Source organism: Pteropus medius, unplaced genomic scaffold, assembly GCF_902729225.1.
Source record: "Pteropus medius unplaced genomic scaffold, Ma_sr-lr_union100, whole genome shotgun sequence".
Taxonomy (NCBI): Eukaryota; Metazoa; Chordata; class Mammalia; order Chiroptera; family Pteropodidae; genus Pteropus; species Pteropus medius.
Window position 1 is genome coordinate 8172612 of NW_024350927.1, and position 22466 is coordinate 8195077.

General features: G+C 54.9%; 1 protein-coding gene and 1 pseudogene across 15 annotated transcripts in view; both read right to left on the reverse strand.

The window, feature by feature from the left end:
• The window catches only part of CAMTA1 (calmodulin binding transcription activator 1), a 784924-nt gene that overhangs the window by 671498 nt on the left and 90960 nt on the right, over positions 1–22466 (reverse strand). The gene's annotated exons all lie outside the window — the stretch shown is intronic.
• Positions 13812–13929, reverse strand: LOC120585978 (uncharacterized; annotated as a pseudogene).

Here is a 22466-nt window from a genome sequence, read left to right on the forward strand (position 1 = left end):
CATGGCTTCCGCCTTGTCCTCCACGCACACACCTCTGGGGCCACAGAAATCACCATGGAGACCACATGGAAGGAGGGGGAGGTCGAGAACCCCAGCTCGGCCCCCAGCAGTTAGTTGGCATCATCCCAGACGTGGGCTGAGCAGCCCGGCTGCCCTCTGTGCTGGCTCTGAGACCCCAAGCCCGGCCAGTCCCCGGACCCGAGAGAAGGGGCAATAAATGACTCCGCTAAGTCTGCGATTTGTTAAGAAGCCAGAAAGAGCGTGAACGACACGCAGTCCTCCCTGGCTGCGGGGCCCTGGCCGGACACCCCCGCTCCTTTCACTCAGCTGAGAGAGGGTACTGGGGACCAGGAACAGATCTTTGCCAGACGTTTAAAAGAAGAGAAAAACAAAAACAAGAACAATGGAACGAATTCTCCATAAAGCTAAATTTATTCCATTTGAAGCGACGTTCTTTACCTTGAAATTACGTCCCTCTTATATTGTTGGTGTGAAAATATTTTTCCATTTGTGAAATAATAACAGCAGCTGGTGATTGGCTTTTAATGGCCTCACTGGGTCAAAATAAAAGTTTTTAAAATCTGTCCAGCCCGTGTCACCCAGGCTGGGGAACGGCCTGGTTAGATGGCCTTGGATCACCTCCACGTCCGCAAGGTGATGACCTATGAACTTCCCTGAGGAAGAGGGGGAGCTTAGCTGCTTCTCCTCCTGCCAAACACACTCTGCAAACCCTGGATCATCGGCTCAGACACCTGGCTGGGGTTTGACACAGCTCGCGGGCCTGCAGAGTCAGCCCTTACTTAACTTAACAGGCCCTGCGAACCTTCCAGCGAAGGCAGTGGCCGCCTGCCTCGGCCTCTGGCAGGCCCGCCGGCTTGTGGCGCACAGTGCTCCTGCTGGGCCCGCAGGGCTCCACGACCACTGCGTGGATGGAGAGCTCGAGGCTCAAATGGAACGAATTCCTTCACGCCCAGCAAAGTGGGCCTTCCCAAGCCGCGGCCTCCCCCAGCAGCGTTGGGCCACAGAGAGACACACAAAGCTCCGGAAAAAGGTGTGAGCAGATCTGCACTTTCTAAAAACAGAGCGTTTTCAGGTCATGGGACACAAAGATGCCAGCCCAAAAAACGCTGTGGGACTTCATTTCCAAAACAGTCAAGCGGCCTTACACATTTCGCTCTCAGCTTCTGGCTTGCTGGGTGTCACCTGGCCTCTGCAGCCGCGGTCACTTTGCGGCCTCTGCACTTGGAGTTGAGGCCATTGTGGCTGCCAGCGAGGCTGGGCCGGGATCACCTTCTTTTCTCCTCTGGGCCACAGAGAGGGGAGGGTGCAAATCCCTCCAGCCACAAGATGGCAGACGACCTGGTCACTGAGGATTACCGGAACCCAGCGTTTTGTCACCCTCAGGGTGTCATCTCCTCCGCTCCCCTACCCATTCCTGTATGGGCAGAAGCAAGGGTGAGCGACACCCCTGGGCCGGAGGCCGGGGGGTCAGGGGGAAGTCCAGGCCTCCTCGGGAGAGGCAGGGGCAGGATGAGCTAGTGGTGACGGATTCTCAGCGCCTAAGAAACACTGCGCTGGAGCCACGTATCTCTCGAGCACAAACAGTACAGTGAAGCCGAGACATTTACATGCAATCGGGAGACATTTATCCTGTGACAACATTCTATTCCGATGACTTTTCTATTACCGCCAATGATTAATGATGTAAATTCTGTCACTTGGGATGATGGATGCAGGGCAGCTGAGGGGCCTTTGCATAGATTACCCGAACCCCGGCTCCCCATTGGCTCTCGGGACAAATGGGGCCTGTGCTTCAGTCAAGCATAAAGGTAAAGTTCCTTTAGATTAAGAAAATATTCTTCCTGAATCCTCTCAGAAGCAGCCGGTTCAGGACCGGGCGAAAGGATCCTCCTCAAACCGGCATGTTTTGTCTCTTCCACAACGCGGCTGCTGACACGCGCTCCGTCTAAGTTTAACCGCGTAATTCTTTGCAGACGGGAGCTGAGAAGGGCCCCGCCATCGGGCGACATGGCGGGTGGTCAGAGAGCCAGGCCCGAGGGCCCCCTAGGTGCTGGGTCTGACGCATCGCCGCCCAGCCCCAGCCCCAAGCAGACCAGGCGCCTCTGTCCCTGTCCCTCTGTCCGGGCATGCTGGTCTAGTGACCGGGCTGTGTCCGTCCCTGTCCCTCTGTCCGGGCATGCTGGTCTAGTGACCAGGCCATGTATCCCCAGTGCCCGCAGCCTCCGCCTGCTGAGGTGATGCCACTGTTCTGCACCATGAGGGCATGCAAATGTCCCCCGACACAGCCCTTTCTGATGCCGCTTGGTCCTGTCTGGCCCCTTAACTGCCGGGCCTCTGCGGGCTCCCTGGGCCCCGCCCCACTCCGCTCTCCCAGGTGCTGTCTGTCCAGTCCCACACCTGCGTGTCCCGTGCCGTCCTGACGCCGAGTTCTCTGCTCATGGGTCCTACTGCACATGGGTGTCTCCTGGGGGCCTCCGTCCCACTGCAGTGGACACTGCACTCCCCTGGGTCCCGCGTCACAGTGAATGCCATCTCGGTTAGCACCACCCTGCACGAAGAGCTGGGGGCTGTCCCTGATCCCCTCTGGCCCTCGCCCTCCTTGTCCGACTGATGTCTAAGTCCTGTAGGTTCCTTTTCTTCCCCTCTTGAACCTGTCACTTCTCTCTGGCTCCGCTGCCACACTCTGGTCCAGTTGTCACCTGGATTACTAACGGCAAATTCATGGTCTCTAAACGATCTCCTCACACAGTCTTGCCACACAATCTTGCCACCTGGCCTTCTCCTCCAAGCCACAGGGACGTCGCCGCCCCGGGCCCTCCGGTGCCTCCCTAAGCCTGCCGCATAAGCTCCTCGCCAAGCTGCCTGGGCTCTGTCGCCAGGGCCCCAGGCCGACGCCTGCGCCACGCCAGCCAACCTCACCCTCGCTCCCCACGCCACACGCTTTCCGGTCTTCGCGCAGGTTCTTGGACACACAGTGCTCTCTCTGGATGCCACACCTTCACAGGGCAAGTCCCCTGCCTGGAACGATCGTCCCCTCCCCCATTCCCTTCACCTGGCTAACTCCAGCTCATCCTGCAGGGCTCAGCTTCAATGTCGCTTGCTCAGACCTGGTCCACCCACCCAGACCACACAGGCTTTGCCGTGGGCCTCAGCAGTGGCCTGCGATCCCGTCTCCCTACCTCTTGACACACCGCTCCCCTCCCCAGTGGGTTCGTCTTGGTCATCACGGTGGCACAGCGAGCATTGCTACTTGGTGCTCGGCAGTGCTCCAAGGAGCAAACGGATCTGCACCTGCACAATGGGCTTCTCCCCAACCCCCTGGAATGTGGACTGAGCTCGTCCCTGGTCCCCTGGGGAGCCTGCCACAGGTCTCAAACAGAGCAGGCGTTCAGAACGTGTTTATGGAGAAATTGGGAAGAAAATATCTCCTCCTCTAAAACCCTGGAGCACCTAGAAATTCAGGGGCCTCACTCACGAGGCAAAGGCTGAAAAGTCTGGAGAAGGAGCGAGGATTGATGTGAAGTGTGCAGCAAATCAAGCCGCTGTGGCCACCACGGGGAGAGCGGCCTTGTCTCCGCGCGGCCAGCAGCTGTGACGCAGGCGGGCGGGCCTTACAGGAACTCGGCGGCCGCCCGCGGGCCTGGATTCCTGGCACTCCTAACTCAATTTGGCCATCTCTCTCAGCGTCCTTTCTTGGAAAACAGATGAGCTTTCTACTCTGTGATGCCTGGGCAAGGCCTGGGCTGTGTGCTGACAAGTGGGGAGCCGGATGCAGTCCAGCCAGGGGGAGACCCAGAGAGCTGTGTTGTTCTGGGGATTCCCACCCAGGCAGGAGGAGGAAGCAGAGGAGGGACACACAGCGCGCCCCCCGGCTTCCTTCTCCACCCCTTCCCAGGTGGTGTGGTCACCTCTGAGGCAGCCGGGCCTGGGATGAGACGGCAGGAAGGGCGTTCACAGGTGTGTCCTGAAGACTCTGGGCTCCAGCGCCCACGCCCAGGGTGAAGGACCCCCCAGAACCACCCAGCTCATCCAGAGACTCCAAATGCACAGCCCCGAGGTGGCGGTCAGGGACGGCCAGAGCCTGGGGGAGGTCCCTGGGGCCACCGCCCTTTAGGCCTCAGCCTGAGACAGGCCTGGTCCCTCGGTGACGGTGAGCATCACTGGCGCCACCTACTTCCCCAAACACACAGCTCCACCATGCCAAGTGGCCATGCAGCTGGAGCCGGAGGCCAGAGGCCAGCTGCTGCTTCTCACACAATTCACCATGTCGGCCCCCAGGAGTCAGGCCCTGCCCTCCACCCTATGGGCCTGCACTCCGCAAGCCTCTCCTTTTAAACCACTTCTTGGACCCCCCTCTCTTTAGGCTTCACTGAGCTCCCCACAACCTGAAAAGCAGTTTACCTGGATCTTCCAAAACCCTTCCCCACCTGACAGCTCTTATCCTTTCTGTGAAAATGTACAAACTGCAGCCTGAACTGACCACCCTCCTGTCACCGAGCCAGGAGGCCAGGTCGGAAGAGAACTCAAGAGCACAGGACAGAAAAATTATGAAATGTAGGAATGCTGAGCCTTTATAAAGTGGCTGTATTTCCTGGCTCAGTGAATATACATACCCCACTACAAAAAATATTTTCCAAGTTTGGCTTTTAGGTTCTTGGAGAGAAAGAAGTGAAAAATCTAATTTTTGAAACCTTCATAAATACATACTTTCTTTTTTTTTTAATAAAACTACTTAACTGAATCCACTTTGCCTGATGAAGTAGAGGAAACCAAAGCTCCTGGATTTTAAAAGCTTCCATTAAAGCAGCTTTTCTTTCTTCAACAAATAATGCATCGAAAAATAAGTCAGAAGGCCTCGTTAAGTCCAAGGCCAACAGGAACCCCGAACAAGCCCAGGAGGCCGGGGCGGGGCCGGCAGCCTGCCCGCCTGATTTCTGCGGCAGCTCCGGCCACAGGCGTGGCTTTGAACCACACGGAATTAGAACTCTGCGGTGTTTTTTGCAGGTGGCACAGTATGTCTTCATTGGTGCTACGGCAGGCTCGTAAATTAAAATAAAAAGCTGGCGAGATGGAGGCAAGAATGTGTCCTGGGGAGGGAGAGAAAGCAGCAGAACAGCGCCCCGGGGTTGGCGGCTCCCGACACCTCCCCGGGTAACACGGGCGCCCCATTTCCTCAGACCTCTGAACCAAAGGCCCCAACCCTCCCAAGCGGGGTGCAGGCTGGCTGCATCTCGAAGAGGGAAAGGCCTGTGACCCAACCATGCACGTGTGCCACCCCTCCCCCCCCAGTCTGCCTGGGACCGGGACCTGAGGAGGAGACAGTGTCCCATGCAGCCTACGCCGCTGGTCAGAGGCCAAAGGAAATGGCCATGGGTGGCCACTGGCCAGGGCACTCAGCGTGTGTGTGTGTGAACGCTTCGCCTGCCTGCTCTATAACGATGCTGCGTTCGTCCAGGAAGGAGGCTTTGCGGTCCCCGTTAGATGCACCGGGCACTGTGCCAGCACCAGATACAACAGAGAAAGTCAGAGGCGGGCCCTGCCTTTTTGTGACCTACATCCAACTAGGGGAGGAAGGCATCACACAGGACCCTCGGGAATCACCGGCCGTGGTTGTGCTCAGCACCCAAAGGCCCCGTGAGGCCCTGTGAGCGGGGAACCTCGCCCAGCGCGGCCTCTCAGCCCCTCTCGGGTGCTCTAGACAGAAAGGGCTGTCCATCTGCCTCCGCATCTGCCCTCGCCCGCTCCCACCCCCCACTCTCCAATACCCTCCTCCGCCTTCCGAACCCACGGCCACGCCACCTCCGCGAGCCTCCCCATCCTCGCCGCCACCTCCCCAGCTGCACGGTCCTCAGCCCAGGCTCCGTCGAGGAGCCAGATCCTGTCACAGCTCAGTTTGGGAGGATCACACAGACACGCTCCCCACAAAGCAACTTGAAAACACTCGGTAAGAGGAGAGCGGATTCGGGGCAGGAATCGGCTTCCTGGTGGAAGCTTCCTGGAAGAAGCCAATCTGAGTCTATGCCAGGGGAAGTTAACCGGGGGTGGGAGGTGGTTGGGAGGGAGGAACAAGGTACCCTAGGCAGGACCTGGCCAAAAGCTCCCAGGGGTCAAGCAGGGTGCTGGCCACCAGGGGCAGAATGCCTCCCTTGCCATGACAGTGCTCTCTGCTGGGGAGGCCACCCCAACGAGCCTGGAGGAACAGGAAATCCCAAAGGCAAGTGGCTCTAGGAGGTCCCCACAGGCTCCTCAGCAGACACTGAGCAACCTGACGGAGCCCGCATCCAGCCATGCGGAACTCACAGGAAGTGCGGGAGTGGGGCAGCCCAGCCCCTGCCCTGAGCATCCAGGCCAAGGACAGGGGCCACGCAGGGCGGCCAGGGCAAAGATGATGATGGCACAGATCTTGAGCCCTGTGGCAGAGACTGCCGCTGAAGCTGACCCTCTCCACCACGGCCTTTGTCCCCAGGAGTGTTCGCTCTTATGAGGAGGAAAGATGGCACTTAGGTCCTTTTACGGAGAGGGAACTGAAGCATGGCTAATGCAGCTCGCTCAAGGTCATGGCGCATAGATGGCGACCTAGGGAGGTCAAGTCTGTGGCCGGGGACGGGGGTGCTGGGCATGGCAGTTCCAAGCGGAGCACGGGCGTTCATGGTGTGCGGGCTGGGTTCAAATCCTGCCTCTGGAACTTAATGGTTGTGTGCCTTTGGGCTGGCCACATACACACTGAGCCCAAGCTTCCTCTCCCTCAGAAGAGGAACAGACGCCTCCCCAGCTGCATGGCAACCGGCCGTGGACCTGGCCCAGTCCAGAGCAGCTGTGACAGCATATTCCCTACAAACTGGGGTCAAGTCTCCTGTTGAGAGGGAGGCAGAGGTGGGCATAAGGGAGCTGAGAAGGCATCAGCCTGGAGGACAGGTTGATGGGAGGGCCACCGAAAGGTATCTCCCCAGGTCACCCAGGCAGAGTGTCACCAATGTAAGTCATGGACCTCACCACACAGCAGAAGCACCAAGGTTATTTAGAAAAGCGCTAAGAACTGTTCCCTGGGGCTCTTTACGTAAAGACAGATAAAAAAAATCAAGAGGCCGGCGGGGCCTCCGGGAGGCTGACAGGAAGAGAGACGCCCTTTAATATTTCATGAGTGTCCCATTCGCGACACAGCACACATCGTCACACTTGGTGACTGCTTGGGAATAATGTCTCATTCAGAAACAAATGCGGACCTGCTGCTGCTCAGCCCACCGGCCCGCTGAGCATCCCGACGCAGCCAGTGGGAAAAGACTCGACCTTCAGGGCTATGGCTGCCCATGGCACCGAGCTCAGGAGCGCGAGACTGGCCGGGAGGCTCCCACAGAACCTGCTCACCGGGGTCCAGAGCCAGGCAGCTGAGCTGAGGAAGGCAGGAGGCCGAGCCCGCCATGCCTCTCAGGCCAAGCTCATACTGCTCCCCACTCCAGGCCTGTCACATAGAGCCACCCGCCAATTAGGGGATCTGAAAATCTGGGCCACCAAAGCTGCTCACCCTTCAGTTGCTGCGAAGGACAGGAAAGAGACGGGGAGGGAGCAGGAAGACGAGGGATGGGGTGTCCTCAGCTATCACTGTGCAAATCGCTGTCACGTTCATTTGCTCAACAAATATGTACCAGGCACAGGTGTGAGCCGAGAAGGAGCTCCGTGCTGAGCACAGGGCAGGGGGCGTCAGACAGCAGACAGGGAAGAAGCAGGAAGTCATGTGGATTTCACAAAGGACCCCAGAGGCAGTCTCGGTGTTCCCATTTTTCAGATGATGAAAACAGCTCAGGGACTTTAACTGCCCTCAGCAGCTCCAGCCACAGACTCAGCTGCCTGTCCTTGTTGCTAGAGGCAGGGACAAGGTAAAGGGAGGGGCCTGGAGGGAAGGCTCCGGGTTCTAGAGCTGCTCCGCCCGCCCGCAGGCAGGGGGGGCGTAATTGCCAGCCAGCAGGAGGCTCTCTCAGCTCCTCCCCTCACCCCAAAGGAAGTGGGGAGTTGAAATAAATGCCAAAGGCAGAGCCTTCTCCACTTTCGTGCACGTGGCCTCCTGGGCCCCTGAACTCCCTCCGAGGACCGCCTTACACAGCCGGCCCGCCATTCCTGGTCCTGAGCAAGTCGTCATCCACGGTCAAGGAGCAGAGGGCACCTGGCCTCCAGGGACACCCTCCCCAACTCCCTCTAATTTGGTCTGCTAATTTAAAGCGGAGGACGCTGGCCAGGAGTGACAGGCACAGGGGACGGCTGAGGGGGCGTAATGAATGTGAATGCAGCTGCTGCAAACGGAGGGCAGCGCCTGTCCCCTCCGCAGCAGAGGCACAGCGGTTTAGGACGCAGCCTGGAGGACGGCGAAGGGGACACTCGGCCCCCGTTCAGGCCCGAGCCTTGCTGCAATTTCCTCACTGCTGAGTAATCACGAACAGAGCACTCCCAGCAGAGGGTTCTGGCACCGGAAGGCTGGTGGCCCAGGGACGGGCCCGAAGCGCCTGGGATTCAGCAACCGGGGACTGCCACAGAGACCGGCTAGGTGACGGGAGAACACATCTCCATCTTTTAAATATGTCCCCATTAAACATTCGGCGTGGGTTCCCAACCCTGTTCACTGCACTCTGCAAATACAGAAGGCACGAGATGGACTGAAGGACGTGACGTCCTTCCCAAATCGTGACATGTCGGAGGGACGCGGGGCATGCAGAGAGCTGTTTTCCAGCAGCTCAAATACACACCAAGTCATATTAGCATCTTCCCTTCAAGAAACAAGATCAGCATTTCTCTTTTAAAAAAACCACACACACACACACACACACACACACACACACACACATTTTATGTTTTGGGGGGTTTTTTTAGCTGGCTTTATCTTATAAGCCTCAACATTTCCGGAGGGTTAACCCTGTGAAGCTGAGCTCCAGCCTGGCTCAACAGACACACACACACACACACAGGCTTCCAGTCACCCAGGTGACACTGCCCATGCAGAAGCTAGACGAAAACTCAGCAAGAAGGAAGAAAAAAGTCGCAATATTGGCGTTTTGAGATTATAGCTCTTTCCCACGCAGAGGCTACCGAGGGACGGCCTGTGGAGGATCTGAAATCATTTGGATTGTGATCTTTAATTATGACCCAGCAGGAGGAGGACAAAGTGGCCCACTGAGCACCGGGCAGCCACCTGGGCCCTACGACGGGTGACCCTGCCTCCGAACACTGCAGCAGGGGCTTCGGCTGGACCGCAAGACCTACTCGACACAGATGAAGCGGGAGCCAGGGGTCCTGCAGATTCCGCGAGGACACACAGTGACGGGGCCCAAGGGTTGGGGACTAGTGAGCTAGCCATGGTGGGCTGCTCAGAGCGATCCGGGCTGGGCCGCCCTCGGGCGAGCAGCTGACACAGAAGCAAATCCTTCCTCCACTTAACGCCAAAGGGGGCACCCGGGGGTCACCAGCCTTTCTCAGAGCTGAGCCTGGAAGACGAGAGCTGGAAAGTTCATTTCGGCTGCATCAGCGGGCCCCTGGGTCTGCTCTAGGGCCCACCTCCCAGTGGAGACCCCATTCACCTGGGGATTGTGGCCCCTCCTGGCGGGGTCCCAAGGCCCAGCAGCACTGAGACGAGCTTTCTCCAGCTATAAAATTCCCAGATGACGCCTGTCCTCGACCTGCCACCGGGGGCCAGCAGCGTTTCCGTGTGTGTCATTTTAGGGAGTTCCGGAGAACAAAACCGCCATGATGTCGCTCAGAAAGCACACCTGTGCGTTTTCTTCCAGACTGCAGCTGGACGGAGGCAAAACTGACCTTCCGCGTGTATTTTGAATTAATTCAGAAATACTCCATCCACAGACTATTAGGTGGCCTTGCTTCATGTGCCCTTCCATCTAAATTATTACAAGTCCCAGGCCCCTCCGGCTGACATCTAACAGGCCAGATGACCAAAGCACACACACGAATCGGGTCTTCTCTCACGGCAAGGAAAGTGCCATGTGGGCCCGCCTCATCCCACCTGCCTCCGCCGAAGGACGGACAAAGGATATAACATGACGTAACTAGGATGTTCGTGCTGACTGTTGGACTTTACTAAGTTATTCTTTGATTCGATGCCTTTTAATAAAATTTAAATTGATCGAGCAGTTTCGGCAATGATTTCTCAATACTCGTGTGATTCTGAGGATGCCGGCCAGACGCTGGCTAAATTAATACAGCACACTCGCCTGTCAGTAACGGCTCCTGCCGAGAAACCGCCAGCCCAGGCTGTCCCAGCGGATGATGCCCCACGGCGGAGGAGCATCTCGGGAGATTCTCGGCCACCTGCAGAGAGAGCCTGGTCTCACAGCACCGCACCCCCAGCACCTCACGGGTAGTGTTCGTCAAAGCGGAATCAAAGTGTATTGTTTAAATTACGTCCACCTTCCCAGCTCTCTACGCCAGGAAAATAAAAAACGCGGACGATGGTTCCCAAACACGAACTCCGACTGTGCCAAACCTGGAAAAGGCACCAGGGCCACTGTCCTAAGAGGCTTGAATTTATGGGGAAGAATCAGGAGGTGAGCGAGTTGCCTATTCACTGACACAAAAGCCTTTTCTTCCTTTTCTTGGGAAAAGCACCCTAAACTTTTACTTTAAACATCCTTCTTGCACATTCGAGGTTGGCATGTGTAGGAGCTGTGAGCGGTGTTGCTGTGCCAGGAAACACTGTGGGTAGACGGCTGGATGTTGAAGCGAGACGGAGCCTGGCCATCGGCCTGCTCACCCCGGAGGATGGCCGGGCGCCCTGGCTGCACACTGGGCACCCACCGCCCCGGGCCCGGAAGGCCACGGGCCACAGTCAAAGCCCTGCCTCCTGCGGCCTGGCCTCCAGAGCAGGCAGATAATGCCCAGAGAAGGAGAGGGGCGGGGGGGCGGGTACTATCCAGAGACGTGGTGAGAGCTGTCCGGGGTCCCGGGCAGAAGAATGGTGAGTTCACAGGCATGGACGACGGGAGCCGGGAGCCGACCGCCTGAGGCCCGAAGAAGGTCACGGGAAGTACCCAGATGTTAAAGGAAGTATGGTGGGATCCGAGCTAGGTTCGAGAAGGACCTCGTTGGCTCTGGGGCGGGGGCAAATACAGAAGGGCTGGGTGGCCAGCCGGTCACCAGGGGCTCTCTCTCTGAGAAGTCGGGTCCACAACCTCTGGCTGAGGTGGCTCTGGGCCCAGGGATGGCCACCTTTACTCTTGTCAGGTTGGCCTGGCACCTGCTGCTCGACACAGTCTGCAATGTCCCTGAGGAGGGACAGTCACCCAGGGGAGGTGCGAGCTCGCTGTTTGGCAGGGGCACACAAGCCCGAGGTGCCCTGGCTCACCAAGGTCACATCGCAGTGGTCTGGACGGAGCCGGGGGATCCCCAGCTGCCTCCATGCGGAGCCCCCGAATCAAGTGGAGGGGACTTCATCCCATCCTTTAAAATCCCTGCACCCCTCCCAGAACATGGAGACTGGGGAAGGCGGGAGCGGGCCGCCGGGGGGCCAGCAGCTGAGGCTGCAACTTAGTCTGCCCCGTCCCCTTACAGCGCGAGCTCCAAGAGGTCAGCGACTGTGTCCCCTCACCCGGCCCAGGGCCCCGATGTCTGGCAACGCAGCAACAGTGAAGGTCAACGCTGCTGCTCGGGCTCCAGGCCGTCCCCTAACTCCTGCTGCCTCGCCAGCTCACGGGCACAAGAGAAACCACACACCGGGTTCCGAAAAAGCAAACAAACCGAAAAGCAGAACAGACAAGTCACAAATATTTAAATATCGGGGCCTAAAAAACGATGTCTGTCATGAAGACAGACCTCCGTTTCCTCTTCAGATCCAGGGGACCCTGCCAGACTACAGCGAGGCAGCATCACTGGCACTGTGGCACCACCCGCCCCCGCTCAGCTGCCCACTGTGGCTCTGGCAGTGAGGTTTGAAACTTAGCCAAAATGCATATTTTGATTTACTTAAGAAACTTGCACTGGCCCCAGGCAAATAATAACTGTATGAAAATATTCATATTGCACCTCCCTCTCTCACTCCCTTTAGGGAAAGGCTGCCACACTCAAAAATGAGGGGGAAGGAAAATTAAATAAAAAATATATTTAAATCACCGCCACCGAGCAGGGAGGGGAGGCGGATTTCTGAGCCAACTTCCAACTCCGTGCCGCTCTGATCTGCCTCTGAAACAATCTCACTTTGCCTTCTGTTCTTAAACAGTAATTATTAGAGGCGTCAGTTAAAAATGCCCAGCTCCGCCGCTCCCGTGGCCTCCGTGGTCCCTGGCCCGTCTCCGGCCCTGCCTTCCGTGTCCACGGGGTAGGACCGGCCCAGGATGGAGCCTCCGCCCGTTCCACGCACCACCTCATCCAAGGCCAGGAGCGAGGAGAGAGGGGCAGCTGCGCCACGGGCTTCTCGCCATCTCTAACTGCCCATCGGAGCCCAACACAACGCGCGTGTATTTGGCACCAGCTCACTCCTGTTAGGGACCGGGGCTTCCATCCCCCTAGAGAGCACGAGTCGGGGAGAACAGATCACCAGGACCATTTTGACATGAAATGAAACAGGGAATCCCTCTTCTGGAAGCTTCCAGGTCACAAAGCGGCCCTTCCCGGCTTGTCAGAGATGGCGGGCGGCTTGGAGGGCTCCCGTGGCCCCAGTGGAGACAGCCAGACGGGAACATGCAGCCCCAGCTCTGTGCCCCGGGTGGCGTGGGAGGGGCAGGGACAGTGTCAGGGAGCACAAGCTACAGGGCAAGCTCCACCGGGCTGCACCAGCAGCCACCACGCACTCCGCCGACCCGCCCTTCAGCGCCTTCCGTGTCCAGGGCCTGTGTCCGGCCCCGGGACACACGAGCGAGAGAGGCAGGTACTGGCGCCGACGTGTGAACTGACACTTTCACGAGGAAAAGGAAGAACGAGGTCAGGGGAGCCAGGAATGGTTCAGGGGTCGCCAGGGCCCACGCTGGGCAGTGGTGGGACAGACGGACAGGAGACAGAAGGGGACACAAGGAGGTTCACAGAACCAACGGGTCATCATTCCCCGACCCCAGGGAGCATCAAGGGCACCAGGGAGGAGCCCAGAGCGGCGAGCCTGGGCCGCCGGTCTCAGAGACACCCTGAACCAGAGAAAGGACCAGTCGGGGAGGACACTGAGTTTGCTTTGGGGACAGTGAGTCTGCATGTTCAGTATGCAAAACGAAAGAGACCTGAAACTAAGAGGTGCAGACTGGGTGACACGGGTGACCCTCCGAAGCTTAAGCCACCAGAGGAGCGCGGGCCAGTTCTCTCGCAAGAGAAAAGAGGGCCAAGGACACAAACCGGAGGCGCTGCCATCTCAAAGGGGAGCCAGGAAGAAGGCCGGCCTGCGCGGCGACGCGGGAGCGAGACTGGCGTCAGAGCCAAGGGAGAGAGCGACTCTCCCGCAGACAAACGAGGGCAGACGACACCAGCAGACGCTGCAGAGAAGCCAAGAAGGACGAGGGCTGAAAACGGGCCAGGCGCTTTGGTCACGACGAGTTCCCAGTGACTCCCAACAGAAGCTTCCTCTGAGCGGTGGGAGGCAGACGCCCTCTTCCGCGGTTAAGGGGGGCTGGGAAGGGAAATGGCAGAGAGAAAGCAGCAGCTGGAAAGGTATGAGAAACTACACGAAACTAAAAGCGCATCTGTGAGCAGGGGAGAGGGAAAGCGATAGGCAATAGGTATCTTTTTTTTTTTTTTTTAGACGAGGCAACCCTTGGTTGACCTCACAGATTGTAAGGACCTTGTCAGCTTACAATCCTTTATTTTTTATTTTTTTATGCCTACAGCACCTGGTCTTCCTAGGTGGTCTCCCAGCCAAGTACTAAGCAGGCCCGACCCTGCTTAGCTTGCGAGATCAGACGGGATCGACTCGTTCGGGGTGGCGTGGCCGTAGACTACAGTAGGTCTCTAGATATATAGTTTGAACTAAGGAGCAAAGTGTGAATTGCAGATAGAATGGGAACTGCCAACAGACTGGTGCCAGTGGAAGCCACACGCGCAGACACGGCCACCCTTGGCCAGTGCAGGGAAAAGAGACTCAAGCGAGAACCCCAGTAATGACCGAGAACGTCCCCCACCCCAGGCCCTCACCCCACCGAGCTCAATCCACAGGCTGGAAGTCAGCCACGTCAGCTTCCAGCAGGGGCTGCCCCTTAGGACCGAGGCGCACAGCAAGTCTTCACGTTCCTTGCAACAATGAGGTTCTATAAATGGTGACCTGGTAAAAAATAAAGGCAGGTCAAAGACACGGGTTACTCTCCTGTCCCTGGGATATTCTGACGCTCTGAGCCATGTTAAAACAAGCAGAAGGAGCCCTTCCTCCTGCTCCGGCAGAACGCTGGGTAACGTCAACGAGACGTGCCACGAGAAACACGGGTTATGAAAATGCGTGCAAAGGTCACTGGACAGAATAAATGGCTGGATAAAGAGTCAGGACTTTTTTCTCAAGCTTTTAAGATACGTTTATTAGAGTATAATTAACATACAACACAACGTGCAGGACTTAACCTGTCTGCTGAGTTTTAAGTTATGTGCGTGGCCATGGGATCACAACCCCAGACGCGACTCGGCGCGTTTCCATCACCCTGGCTCTTTCCAGTCCCTTCCGCTCCCTGCCCTCAGAAAACCGCTTTTGACGCCACGGAACGGCTGCGTAAAGTACGCACAGACAACCCTTGCACAGCACAGGTTTGCACGGTGCCCGTCCACTTACATGTGGATTATCTTCAGTGCCCGTACTGTTCAGGATCCGCTGTCGGGGGTCCGCAGATGCGGGGGGCTGACTGTGTGCACTGATCTATACGCCACTTTAAAGAGAAAAACTTGAGCATTCCCGAATTCTGGTGCCCACAGTGGGTCCTGGAACCAACCCCCCACAGATACGGACAACTTAAGTTTTGGGGGAGTCAAATGTTACATGCAGACTTCTGACCGTGCGGGGCGTCGGCACCCCTACGCTCTGCGCTGTTCAATGGTCAGCTGCGCTTTGTTTTCAAAATCCATTCATTGTGTTTGATCAGCAGCTCCGTCCTTTTCATTGCTCAGCAGCATTCCACTGGGATCATTTACTTATTCATTTTTCAGATGATGGATATTTGGGCTGTTTCCAATTTGGGGCTCTATATAAACATTCTTGTACAAGTCCTTCTGTGAACATTTATTTTCATTTCTCTAACGTAAACACTTCGAGTGGATCTGCTGGACCGTATCGTAGATGTTTAATTTCATAAAAACGACCAAACCCGTCTCCAAAGAGGTTACACCATTTATGTACCTACCAGCGGCTCCACAATCTCACCGATAATTGATGCTGGCAGATGATTTTAGCCATTCCAACAGATGGTGCCTCGCTGAGATTTTAATTTGTATTGCCCTGGTGAGTTAAGATGCTGAGTGCCTTTCCGCGTGTATCGGTGTATAGGTCTATACATTCCGACACATAGAGTTATGTAATCACAATAAAAACATAGAAAATTTCTACCCCCCTCCCCCAAATTCCCTGGTGCCCTTCAGCTGTCAACTCGCCTCCACCTGTAACGCCAGCAACCACTGATCTCTCTCCATACCATTCTACCTTTTCTGGAACGGCGTATGAATGGAGCCAGGCAGAGGGAGCCTTCGAGTCTGGCCTCTCTTCACTAAGCTCCGTGCGTGGTGAGATTCAGCCATCTCGTACCAGCGTGTTTCTTTTCCTTGCTGAGTAAGTAGTTCGATGAAGTTGCCGATTCATTCACCAGACGAACGACATGTGGGTTTTCGGATTTCAGAAATCATGAACGAAGCCACTGTAAACTCACACACGAGCTGCTATATGAACGTGCTCCCCATTCTTCTAGGGAGTACCTAGAAGTGGGGTTGCTGGGACATACTGTAGCACAGATTTAAGATTTTTTTAAAGTGTAGATTTACAAGAAACTGTCCGACTTCTTTACAAATGGCCGCAACCATGCTGCATTCCCACCGGTGTGGCGCGAGAGCTGTTATCAGGGTCTGTCTGGTTTTGAAGACGTTCTAATAGGTGTGTACTAGTATCTCACTGTTTCTTAATTTTATTTCCCTGATAACTAATGACGGTGAACATCTTTCATGTGCTCAGTTGTCATCTGTATATCTTAAAGTGTCTATTCGAAGCTCTTGTCCATTTTTTAAAAGTGGGTTGTTTGCATGTTACTGAATTTTAAGAGCTCTTCATATATTCCAGATACAAGTCCTTTATTAGATATATGATTTGCAAACGTTTCCTCCCAGTCTGTGGCTCGTCTTTTCATTGTCTTAACAGTATCCTTGGAAGAACGGAAATTTTAAATTTTAATGAAGTCAGAAATCCATTTTTTTCCTCTTATGGGTTATATTTTTGGTATCTAAGAAATCTTTGCTTATTCCAAGGTCACAAAAACCTTCTCCTGTGTTTACTTCTGGAAGTTGTATAGTCTTCGAATCTAAAGTTAGGTCTCTGATCCATTTTGAGTTAATTTTTTTTGTTTACGGTACAGGGTACGGGTTGAGGTTCCTATTTTTTGCACATGATATCCAACTGTTCCATTACAATTTGTTGAAAAGCCTATCCTTTCTCCATTGAAGCGCCTTCGCTCCTTTGTCAAAAATCGATGGACGACCCACGTAGGGGGCTCTTTCTGGACACTCTACTCCGTCCCATTGATCCGTGTGCCCGTCCTTTTGTGATACCACAGTCTTGATTACTGTAGCTTTATCGGAAGTCCTGAGAATCAGACAATGTCATCCTCCGGCTTTGTTCTTTTTCAAAACTGATTTCGTTTTCCTGGGTCCTTTGCATTTCCATATAAACTTCACGATCGGCTAGGATGACACTGAATTCCCAGAGTTTAGGGAACACAGACACGTTAACAACGCTGAATCTCTCGATGCTCAGCCCTCCGTTCACGTAGGTCTCTCATTTTTCTCCGCATGTGTCGTAGTTTTCAGTGTAGAAGTCTTACGTGGATACGCCTGGTTTTATTGTAAGGTATTTAATGTTTTTGAAGCCTTGTAAATGGTGTTGATTTTTTTCATTCATCTTTTGGCTAACATACAGAAATACGATTGACTTGTTTCCTATAGCCTTGTTAAATTCACTTATTCTTTCAGGCAGTATATGTATAAAAACTCACACTCATATCGTTTACACATAAAGGTTGAATTCTAGAGTTAATTTGTCTGAAACACCAAAATCGACCCTTTCATGACTAGTAAGTGTCCAAAATTTCAGGAAGAAAAAACACTTGCAGAAAATTTATTGTAATTGCACGAGTCGAGATGGTAAAATTTCAACCTCAGCGTTTTATTTCCCTTCCTTGTTAGACTCACGTTCTCACAAGGGGTGACGGGAGACGGTTTCACTGCCTGGCAACAGGAGGCCATGGTCAGGCAACGCCGCTGGCCGTAGTAACGGGCAGATTCAGTTATTATTTTCCGATGCCAGCCTGGAAAACGCCCGCATCCCAGGGGCTGAGGCACGCGATTCGCGCATCCCCACCCTCTAATATGCAGATTTACCATAAGCTTCGGATAACACGACCTCTCCTCTCGCGGTCTGGGTAAACAAACTTTGAATTTCATATGTGACTTTTCAAAGAGCCCTCGATTTCGTCTTTTAAAGAGCTCCAGGGAGTGGGGCTGTCAAAAGGATTTTTTTCCACCAGCACCAGGCGGGTGTGAAAAGATCTCAATTACAGGTAACTGACGATCCAACAGTAACAAACACACAGCAGTGTGTGAAATGCATGAACTGAAGACTCTTGTCGAACAGGGAGGAGGCACCGAGTGTGTGGCTCGATTCCGGAAGCACGTGACCACGGAAGCGCATCAGCTGATGAAGGACTTGACCTGGGCCCCGGCTTCGGATGGATGTCGGCCACCGGCTGCCCTTTTCCCACACTGCAACCTCACATCATTTGACCAAGGTCCTCAGTCACATCCACGGTATCAACTGCCAGGATCCGTATGACGTGAACTGCCGCCTCCGCAACCAAAGTCGAGTAATCATTCACCACGCTGGTGTTTTTGCCCCGTGGTTTCAGACACGACTTTACCATGAGGCGGTAAAACTATGTGTGTTTCGTCATCTACATAATTTTTTAACGGAGAAATAACTCGAGGGCACTCGCTGCCATTCTATCAAACGCAAGGCAGGTGAGAGCTGAGCTCCCAATTATGTTCGACCTTAAATAACACCGTTCGGTCTGGTTGTACATCCAGCCCCACAGGGAGCTGTGCAAAGGCATATATTTGGCAAGCTTTCAAACCACGGCTACAAAACATGCGCTGAAGAAAATGATTCAAAATATTAAGAAAGCAGTCATTTATTTCAGAAAGCCTGTTCACGTGAGACAATAAGCTGCTTCCCAGAATAGGCTCCATCCATCAGGAAAACGCCGCGAGCCGGCACGCACTGGCTGGAGCCTGCCTCTCAGCCCTCGCCCCGCAGTGATGATTATCCATCACCCACGGCGCACATCTGGGACGCACAAGCAGCATGGGCACCCTTCCAGGAGGCGGCAGATCCTCCCCCGCCCCGGAGAAGCACCCTTGGCGCGGATGACCCCACGGGCGCTAGGACCGACCGGCTTTTCCCCACGGACACGCACAAGAGCAGGTGTGACGCGCGGGCAGAGGAGGGGATGAAGGCGGAGGGCCTGGAGCTGGGTCTAGAGCATCCACTTTTCAGCGAAAATGGTAACAGTTCAAACGAAGCAGGCCAGGGGCTCTGTGCCGACCACGTTCCCGCCTGGAGGGTCGCTATGCGACGAGAGGCCCCTCCTGGGAGCAGGCGAGCTGGGCCGCGAGGGACAGTCCATCTGAGACGAGACTCGAAGTCCCTTCGCGCTGCGCTTCTTGAACTCTGCGGGAAACCGTCTGCGTCACCCCGAGGTGTAAGTCAGGAGCCCGCTCCACCGGGTGACTGTTCCCAGCCCCCAGCCCACTCCCTCAGCGGCCACGAGCGCGACCTGGTCTGCACGGAAGAATCTGTGTCATCTCTTCCCATCACTGCAACCTGGGGACTGGGCTGCAGATGGGTCTTGTACAGAACACGTAATAATTAGTTTTCTCTAAATCCAGACACGCTAAATTTTAACAAATATTTAAGTTTCTCAAGCAACTTTAAGGAACACTTCATGAGCCAACCACAGTAACCCACCGACCCACTGGAACCTCAACTTTCCAAGGCGACAACCTGGGAGGTACGGGGTTCCTCAGCACGAAACGGCGTCGGCACCAAAGAGGAGCGCGTGGACTGGAGGGAGCCGGAAGCTTCTGCAAGCGCCTTGGCCGACCTCACGATTCAGTAACGGGCGCCACGCACACTGATCGTGGGTCACACACGCTGCCGGGCATGCTGCATGCGCTCGCCTGACCGTCCACGTGGGAAAGCGAGCGCTCCTCAAAGACTCGCCAGGATGCCTGACCACGAGAAGCCCGGCACGCGAGTGCGTTTAGAACATCCAGCTGACTGAGCCAGCGTGCTGACTTCAAAAGCCATCGAGCGAAGCGCTGAATCAGAAAAGTGAAAGTTTAGGGGTGTGCGGTAGATGGGGTCTCACAGTTTGTCACAGAGAAAAATGGCTTCCAATAACAACATGCTCACTGAGTGTCCGAGAACTAAGAAAGCAAGGGCTGACACGTACTCCCAACTCTCCCTGCCACCAGCAGACCCCAGGGACACACCGGCTCACCGGCCATCGTCTTGGGAAAGCAACCCGCTGTGGTTACCTGCTGGTTACCTACGAGACCCCCCGTAAGCTGGCTGAAACCCACTTTCCAGCCCTGCCTACCCACCCTCACTTGAAAGCTTGCCAAATATATCTCGACCTGGCACAGGCCAGGCCCTTTCACGACTCTGCCTGCCCTCACCCTGCTTGTCCCCTCCAGCCTGAACCTGTTCTCCGGTGAGGCAAGTCAAGGCATCTTGCCTCGGGCGGCATGGGGCGCCGGTCACCCACATCGACGGAGAGATTCTCCTAAAATCTAGTCTGATGAGCTGATGCTCAACCAAAAGCAACCCCGTCCTGCACCCCAGGGCTTTATTCCTAGGCCTCGGTTCCAAAAAGGTCCGTTTCACTATAAATTAACTCATACGACCCGACCACTAAAATAACGTCCCGACGAAGGCAGCGACACGCACGAATGGAGAGCTGCACAGGGAGCTTTGCTAAGCAGACGGGTCTCCCGAGTTCCACTACCCAGTCCCCGACTCGCATATTTGAGGCCAAAGTAAATGCGGAGACAGACAGCTCAGAGCAGCGTAACGGATTTGAGACTCGGTGAGTGGGAAACGGGATTCTTTTCCTCCCGAAGGAAGCTGAACGCGAGGGTTTGATTAACTACTTGCGGCGCCTTCAGCACCTGGCCAGGTGACGGTCCTCCAAGGTTCCGACGTGGCGCCTTCAACTGTGGGTCCCCAACTGTCAGCCGCCAATGCCAAAAGGCAAGGTTTATGGCAATGCCTCCTGAACGGTTCCAAAGAGCATCTGAGGACGACAAGGGACGGTCCCTGCAGGTGCCCAGTCACACCAGGTCAGCGCTCTCCTTGGACACGGTGGTCTCCAAGGTTCCTCTCCCACACTCACTCTACTGGAGCCGCTGGGAGCCCAGCTGAGGGAGCAGACGGCCAAGGCCCCCACCCTGGAAGAGCTCACGTGGGGCTGAGGAGGAGAGAAACTGTCTACGTAATAATAAATACTGCTATGAAAAAACCTGCCACGTGATAGAGTGACAGGGCACCATGCTAGACTGGGTGGCCCGGGGAGGGCCTCCCTGAGATGACGTTTGACGTGAGACCTGAGTGGCACGAAGCAGTCAACAAACGAAGATGGGGGAGGAAGGGCCGCGCCCCACGCAGAGCAGCGCAGAGGCGCGCGCGGTGTCGGGAACGGGAGGGGCTGCTGTGCCCGGGGGACGGGCCAACGGGGGGAGGACTGACAGCTGCACAGGGACCAGACCGTGCAGGCGACTACTCGGAACGGACGGCCACCAGCAGGGGCAGGCGAGCTAGTGATCTCATCCTCGTCGCATTTTTAATAATAGATCGACCTGCCCTCCGCACAGGGAGCAAGACTGGAGACAAGGAGTCCGCACAGGAAGAGGTGACGGATGTCACGGCAAAGACACCGAGGGTGGCCCGGACTCGGGGGCACTGGGGAGGTGCAAAGCGGACAGACCTCAGAAGGAGAATGGGGGACCTCGCAGACGATGGCATGTGTGGGATAGGGAAACGGGCAGAACCCGGGAGTCGCCTGTGCTTCTGCCAACGCTCATTCTCACGTTCACAAATAGCCTTCCAAGCTCTTGTCACCAACTCTGAACTTTGACCCTCACCAGGCACCTTTTAACGACAGAGACCACGGCAGCCCCTTCAAAACTGAAAGGAACTAATCTTAGAATCATGCTTCGAAACGAAAGCTGAGTGAGCTCCGGCCTTAGGGACAGCTGACGAGCTCTCTAAGAAGCTGCCGGGGCCACTCACCTGCTCCCAGGCCCCCGGCTTTGCGGAGGCCCTCCACCCGAAGCAGCTGCTCACCGAGCGTTTTCAGCTTCTTTTTACCAGGCTGTTTTAAACAGATACTTTTTTCTACCCTGAGTTTGTCACCATTTAAAATGTTGTGCTAGTTAGCAGTAATTATGGAAATGCAGCAGCCATTTCTATTTTTAAAAGGGAACCCCATTTAGCATTCTTACATCCTGAAATGTTTAAAATAGCTAGTCCAGTGATGTTTTCACTTTATTCAAATTGTTTGTGCGAATTTAAATACAGGTTCAGCAGAAACCAAAGCAAGTCAAACATTTCCTTCCTATTAAACATCCAAATCAGAAGATTAAAAACCTATTTTACATGGAACAGAGAGAAGCCGTCCAATCAGCACAGCGGCAGCTTCCACGTACTTACTGCAAAACAGGGCTGATGTGTAAGAGGTAATCAATTTAGGAAGACAGGGACGGATTTCTTTAAACTCTTCAAAAAGGGAAAAATACATTTGAGCAAATCTTTTAATTATAGTATCTTCCAAAGAACCTACAAAGCCTTTATTCTTTCCAAACCTAAGGCTTCTTAAAAGCAACTCTTGCCCCTTAATTCCGCATGAAATATTCAATACAGCATAATTAAATTTTATTCCATGCTATTTTTATTGGACTTTACTGGGTTCACAGAAATAGAGGGTGGCGGCCTCTTTCAAACAAACTTCCCAGCAACTCTGTTTTCACGGCAAATGGTTGGCTCTCAAAACTGGACTTAAAATGCCAAACGTCCTCGAAATGACTGCTTCAGTCCAGGACAGACGGGCGGGCACTAAAAAGACCGGCTCAGTCCTGCGTCACACCCAACCTTCAAACACACAATCACTCCATTCTCCACTCGCTTAACTGCGCTCACCCCAAGGCGCCTCCGAGCACAGGTCTACACTTTCAATGTGTAAATA